The 6,418-nt window shown below is 36.4% G+C and overlaps 1 long non-coding RNA gene across 1 annotated transcript; it reads left to right on the forward strand.

Annotated features, from left to right (window-relative positions):
• The first annotated feature begins 413 nt into the window (after nucleotides 1–413).
• Nucleotides 414–1,782, forward strand: LOC124896324. Its single transcript, XR_007052681.1, has 2 exons — nucleotides 414–903; nucleotides 989–1,782. It is a non-coding gene; the product is annotated as an uncharacterized LOC124896324 (long non-coding RNA).
• Nucleotides 1,783–6,418: the final 4,636 nt, after the last annotated feature.

The following is a 6,418-nucleotide window of genomic DNA, read 5'->3' on the forward strand; positions in this document are numbered from 1 at the left end:
TCCTATCATTTAACCTTAACCGTGTGATAATCCCTTCCCAAAAATACAAAAATAACAAACTCCTAACAAACTCACCTTACCCCCTACCCTATACCCCACCCCTTCCCTTCACATTTAATTATCACTAACAGAAAAGGGAACAAAAAAGGAATACAACAAAAAAGAGGGGCCCCACAGATGACATATACATTCACATTCTCACAATTCATGAAAGGCACATCATTTCTTCTTCTTTTTTGATTCTTATAGACAATTCCAAAGGGTCCCACAGGGAAGAAAAGGGCATCAACATATAAAGCAACAAAACAGGAGGTGGGACCCACGGGAAAGGGGACAACTCATCCCTCAGTACAATAATCTCAACTAACAGAATATATATACACGCACTCCATCATTGAGAAGGGGGACCTGACCATCTTTTTCCATTCCATTCATAGAAGATAATTAATCACATACTCATACAATATCCTTCATCGAGAATCCATAAAAACGCACTCAATACATGTCTCATAGGGATGATTTCACAGGGGAGGGGAGGCTATTGTTGAGGACTTCATTTTTCTTCTTCTTTTTCTGCTGCTGCGTACACACCTAGAGTAGACAGAGACGGAAAAACACTAATATACTCACCAGTGCAAACCTACAGAAATATTACACCCAAAAATAAACCAATATACTCATACGCACATCTGGATCGGAGAATCAAAAGTGGGGTAAAGTTAAGTAAAAATAGAGAAGAGGTCGATCGATAGAGAGAACTAGTCGGGGAGAGAAAGAAATAGAGAGGATAATGAGATATTTGAGTAAGAAAGGAGAGAAAAGGGATTGGGGTTGACTGTTTCGGCATTCTTGGCCAGAAATAGCATTATTTCGCCGGACAACATTTAATTCTGGTCACCAATGGTTTGAATTGATTACTTTTTTAGGCTGACTCTGGTTAATTCTTATTCAGAAATAGTCATACAGGCTTCTGGTTTTTTTCGTTCAGATCCTCAATTTCAATTTTTGTTTTGCTCGCAATCGGGTCTGAGTAAATTGGAGTTTGGGATCAAAGTTGTTGATTTGGGTTCATGTTTAAGGTTCGATGTTGACGTTCTATTTGGACGCGGATCTATTCAAAATGATCAATTGATTGAAATAAAGCATCAAATTGAGGTCCATCTCTTTACTCCCGTTCTTTCTTCTTTATTTTATTTTGTTGAAATGACTATGATTATGTGTTGGGTGATTGTAATTGTTTGATGTTGTTGATGTTATAATCATGTGCTTGGTGATGTGACTCCGGTGGTATAAGGAACAAATTTGATTAGTTTTAATGGTGCGATTGATAAAAAAGAATTTGGGACGGAATTTAGAAATTGATGAAAAGGGTGAATTTAGATAAATTTTGGTTTATTGTTGTTTTGTTTAATTCAGAATAAATATCAAGTTTGTGAACTCGATAGGAGTATATTTTAGGCCGAAAACTTAATAGGCAAAGTTTAGTTTCGGGTAGGCAAATTCAGGATTTGTGGAATATTGAATGCTTGAAATGTGTGTTGAATGGTTTGGCTTTATTGCTTTTGGATCGAATGTATTATTTGGATGGGGAATGCCCCGAGGTATTTGTATTTATTCATAGAGGAATGCCTCGAAGTATTTTGTACGCAGAGGACGTTCGTGACAAAGGCCCGAGGCGTCAGGTAGAGCTTAGTCTAGGATTAGTTTAGAATAGGATTTAAATTTTTTCGCATTTTTCTATTTTAGACTGTATAATTGGACTGGACATTATGATTTTGGATTTGTTTTGTTTTGATTGATTGTTTTTGTGTTTTATACATTCGTAGTGTCAAATTAGCCGATATTCTCCACCAAGCAACCGTGGTTGAACCACGGGATCGAGGGGTGCCTAGCACCTTCCTCTCAGTCAACAGAATTCCTTAGCCAGAATCTCTATTCGCAAACTAGTTTTAAAGAGTCAAATCACTTTGAAAAGGATTTTTCAAAGGTTATTTGACACACCGAATTATGCCAAGTGGCGACTCTGAGTTTTGAATATAAATAATCCTTTTTCGGAACAAATTTTCAATCTTTTGTCACTTTAATAATAAAAACCCTTTCAAACCTTAAAATCAATTCTTTTTGGGAGTTAAAAAGGGGTGTGACGGCTCTGGCAACTCCGCTGAGGATTTTTCAGAATTCAAGTTTATTTTGGAGTTGTATCGGTTTAGTTTGGCACTATAGGTGTATAGACATTTTATTTGTGTTGTTTTTTTTGTTATTGTTTATCATTGTTGAGTGCTTACGTGCTCTTTGTTTATAGTTTTTACTTTATGTGTTGCCGCTTTATATCTGGCATCATGTGCATAACCCGAGTCTTTCTTTCTGCAATAAGTCCATAGTACACCTGTGTACACGACCTATAGTTGAGTCACCCTTATTTTAACAGGGGGAGCTATTAGGTTGTATGGAGTAGGTGGACAACTAAAGCAATCCACTATCAACCATACGCCCCCCCGAACAGCCTTGTTAGTGGACCCCAGCGTAGGTCAGCCTTTAGTTCATGCTTATCTGCATCATATTGAGAACTAGCGGGACCCACGTGGCCCTTTGTAGGAGACTCACCTCTAAAGCATCCTTACATGCTAAATGTTGCATCTTTGAGGGTAACGTGGTCATTTGACGGACTGATTTGGGGAAAGCATGTGTTAGAGGTAAAGTGCGTAGGCAACAAATGTTGAAAAAAATAGAAAAAAGTGAGTCAAAAAGAAAAAAAGAGTGTTTCATAAGTTTTTAGAGTTCTTTATGACTTCTGATTTTTTTTTGGCAATCCAATATATTCAAACATATTTTGTTTTTGCCTTTCGCACTCATTTTCTTAAAAACATTAAAAAGATTTTCCTTTTATTCCTTTACCATACATTCATAATTCGAAAATTTCAAAAAGATTTTTCTTTCATAGTTGTTGGTGTCATTTTTGTATGAAGTGTCAAAGTAAAAACTCAAAAAAAAATTATTTTCATCGTGTAGGCGTGTCTCTCAAGTCAAGGTTTTTTTTATTCTATAGTCCTTAATTTTTCAATCTGGACGAACTACGCACCCCTGATTCTCCTCTCCCGGGACCCCTGATTCTCCTCTTTCGGGAGTGAGATACGTAGGAAGCCTATTGTTGGTTCGGGGATCTTATTTCAAAAATCCGAATAGATTTTCTTCACTCTTCATTTAGAGTAGGCATCATATACTTCTTTAATAGAAAACTGTAAAAAGATCTTTCTTTAATAGTTCCAATTTTCATTTTCATATGAAATTCAAAATTGAAAACCCCAAAAGATTTTCTTTGGTAATCATAGGTTTCATTTCGTATAGGAATCTGAAAAAATCCAAAAAGATTTTCTTCACTTTTCATTTAGAGTGGGTGTTTCATATACATCTTTAAGAGAAAACTACAAAAAAGATCTTTCTTTAATAGGTTCAAGTTTCATTTTTGTATGAACCAAAAAAAAAAGAGTTTCTTTAGTAATCATAGGTTTCATTTTGTATAGGCTATTAAAGCTGAAAAAAAAATTCAAAAAGATTTTCATCTATTCTTTTGAAATTTTTTCATTTTTCTTTTCTTCTTAAAATTTCAAGAAAAAAAAGAAAAAGAGTTTAATTGGCCATTTTGGCAAGACTTCACGAACTATGCACACCCGATTCTCCTCTTTTAGGAGTGAGATACGTAGGCGCCCTTCTTGGGTTCGGTGATCTTTTAAAAAAAAAAAGAGGTTTTGAAAAATTTTTAAACTCTAACGCATTTACTATCTCTTGTCTAGTTAGTTTAAGGTGGTTGGTTTGTGGCATTTTAGCTGGTCCTCTATATTGCTCTAAGTCACAGAGAAAGTTATGGCCAACAAGGATACCGAGTTAGTTGTCACTAATCAGATAGGGTGTTCGGGGAATGAGAATTTAGAATCTAATGAAGAGATTCGGAAATTAAGACCGAAAATTATGGAAATATATCGAGCTTGGGCCAATGGGATTCCTCCACCCCCGTTCCCCACTTTTGACCCTACAAATACCTTGAGTCTTCCACCAAAATCGCAATGTCAGTTTCCTACTGTTGTTGATGCACCACAGCATGCCTCAGAATTCATTCCACATCAAATGCACCTCAATACTTCCACCACTCTTTGTTTAGCTCCTCAGTATAAGTCTACCACATTCACAGCACCACATACCGTCTGTGCTTTTGTTGCTCAACCCTCTACTAAGGCTTCTACTTTGTCTATCAATCCAACGATTGTGCTTCCCCAATCCATTAGTGAATCCACATTCAATACTCTTGATGATCATTGTTATACTCTTGAGCCTACAGTTAAGTTAAGTGGGTCGCCAAAATTTTTTACTAAGAAGGTTAGCATGCTAGAAGAGCCAAAGAAAATGGTTGGGAAAGTTAAGAGTGTAAAAATGATATGAAAAGTTCCTTGGGACTTGTGGACTATGAAGATGTTTCATATAAAAACTGCGGCATGTTTTCAAGTGTTGGCCTTCCTCCAAGCTTTGAGACATCAAAATTTGAGGAGCTTGATGGATAGAATGATTCTGTGAAACATTTAGGACGATATTGTAATCGATCGAGGGAAACTGAAGGAAGAAAGAAGGAAAACGCCCCTGTTGTCATGCCAGGGCCAAAGCAGAGTTTAAGAGGTCCAACTCACCAATACTGTTAGCCTCAATCCCGAGCTTACATATCAAAGCTACTTACTCATCTGCAATAAGGTTCCTCTTTTCAAAATCCAAGGAGTTTTATTCCACTTCCTCAATGTCCTTTGAATAATGCACAATTGTTTACCCATCCGTCTTCTTATCCATAATGGCATGCACCTGTCCCTCAACATCATCCTCAACCCCCACAAATTTACTAAGGAACCTCTAAATCCACATTTCATCCAAATCCAGAGTTCGCAAAGATGAGGAAGGAAAATGATAATTTCACTCCTATTGGGGAATCTTATGCCTGTTTGTTCCAGAGATTGAGATAGAGAGGCATGATTACTCCTCTCCTTGGGCACACTCTTAATCGAAGTTCAAGAAATTTTGATCCTAATGCACGATGTGCGTATCTTTCTGGTGCTCAGGGTCATAGTATTGAAGATTGTCGAGATTTGAAAAGAGAAATTGAAAAGATAATTCAAGATGGATTAATTATGGTACAGAGCATTAACAGTGAGGAAATCTCTATTTATGATGATATGCAAATCAGTGGCTAAGTTGTCAGGCTGAGCAATTGAGAAGTCACCCCTCTCTCTACTAGGAAGAGGTCTGGTATTTTATTTTCTTTTCTTTTCTGTTTTTCGAATTATTTTAGGGTTATAGTTCGGCATCTATCTTTTTTTATCGTTTTGTCATTTATGTTCAAACCCTTCTATCCTTTATTTCAACTAAATGAATTGTCCCTTTTCCTTTGTGTTCTAAAATATGTGTTGTTTGTTTGTTTTCTTTATACAGTACATTTTATGTTAACTCCAGTGATATGACATGCCTGCGGAAATTTTAGCCAGATCTTAAAATCCAGTTTAAGTATGAACATTGAATCAGAGGGTTAAATTTAGATAAATAGAGCATCTGAGAAAATAGATAGAGGGCTGGGGAATTCGGTAATCAAGTTGAAGCCTCTTTGTAAATTAAGGTAATTATTTGAGAATCGTGAGAATAACTTGGTCATCAATTGAAAGACATATCTCAATCAGGTCAAGTAGTGAATGTGTGATCCTATGTCAAAAGGAACAGAAAGAAAATCAGCTCTACGAAGTCATGAGTCCTTCAACATGGGGAATGTACAACAAAAGTGGAGTTGTATGTTTGACAAGGATAGAAGAAGAATTGGCACACATGCTTAGTTGAAGTTAGTGATTGTTAAAGTGTCCCAAATGATTTTTATCTTTCATTTCATATTGTATGATATGTACTTGCATTTTCAAAGATTGATATGAGGAAGGCATTTCATTTGGCTATCCAAACATTGTGTCATCCTTCGTTTACTCCCATTTGAGCCTATTCCTATTTTCTTTCATATTCCTCTTTTGGAAACAAGATAGAGTCAGCAAGCTTAAAAAAAAGTGTCGAGCAAAAGAGAAGAAAGAAAAAGTATGTTAAAAAGAAAAAAAAAGGGGAGGGGGGAGAAGAGAGTGTTAAGAAAAATAAAGTCAGAAAAAATCTCCAAAAGAAAAGAGTCAATAAAAGAGAAAAACAAAAAAATCAGAATCAATTAAAAGAACAAGCTACCAGAACTACGCGTGACCTGATTCTCCTCTTTCGGGGGTGAGATATGTAGGCTGCCCTATCCTGGGCTCGGTCCAACCAAATAAATCATTTAGAGTCACCCAGTCAAAAGAAACTGGGGCATGAGTTAATCCTCATTGTTTGAGTCGATTCCAAAAGTTGTAAGTTCCACCCCATT

Source organism: Capsicum annuum, chromosome 2 (genome assembly GCF_002878395.1).
Source record: "Capsicum annuum cultivar UCD-10X-F1 chromosome 2, UCD10Xv1.1, whole genome shotgun sequence".
Taxonomy (NCBI): Eukaryota; Viridiplantae; Streptophyta; class Magnoliopsida; order Solanales; family Solanaceae; genus Capsicum; species Capsicum annuum.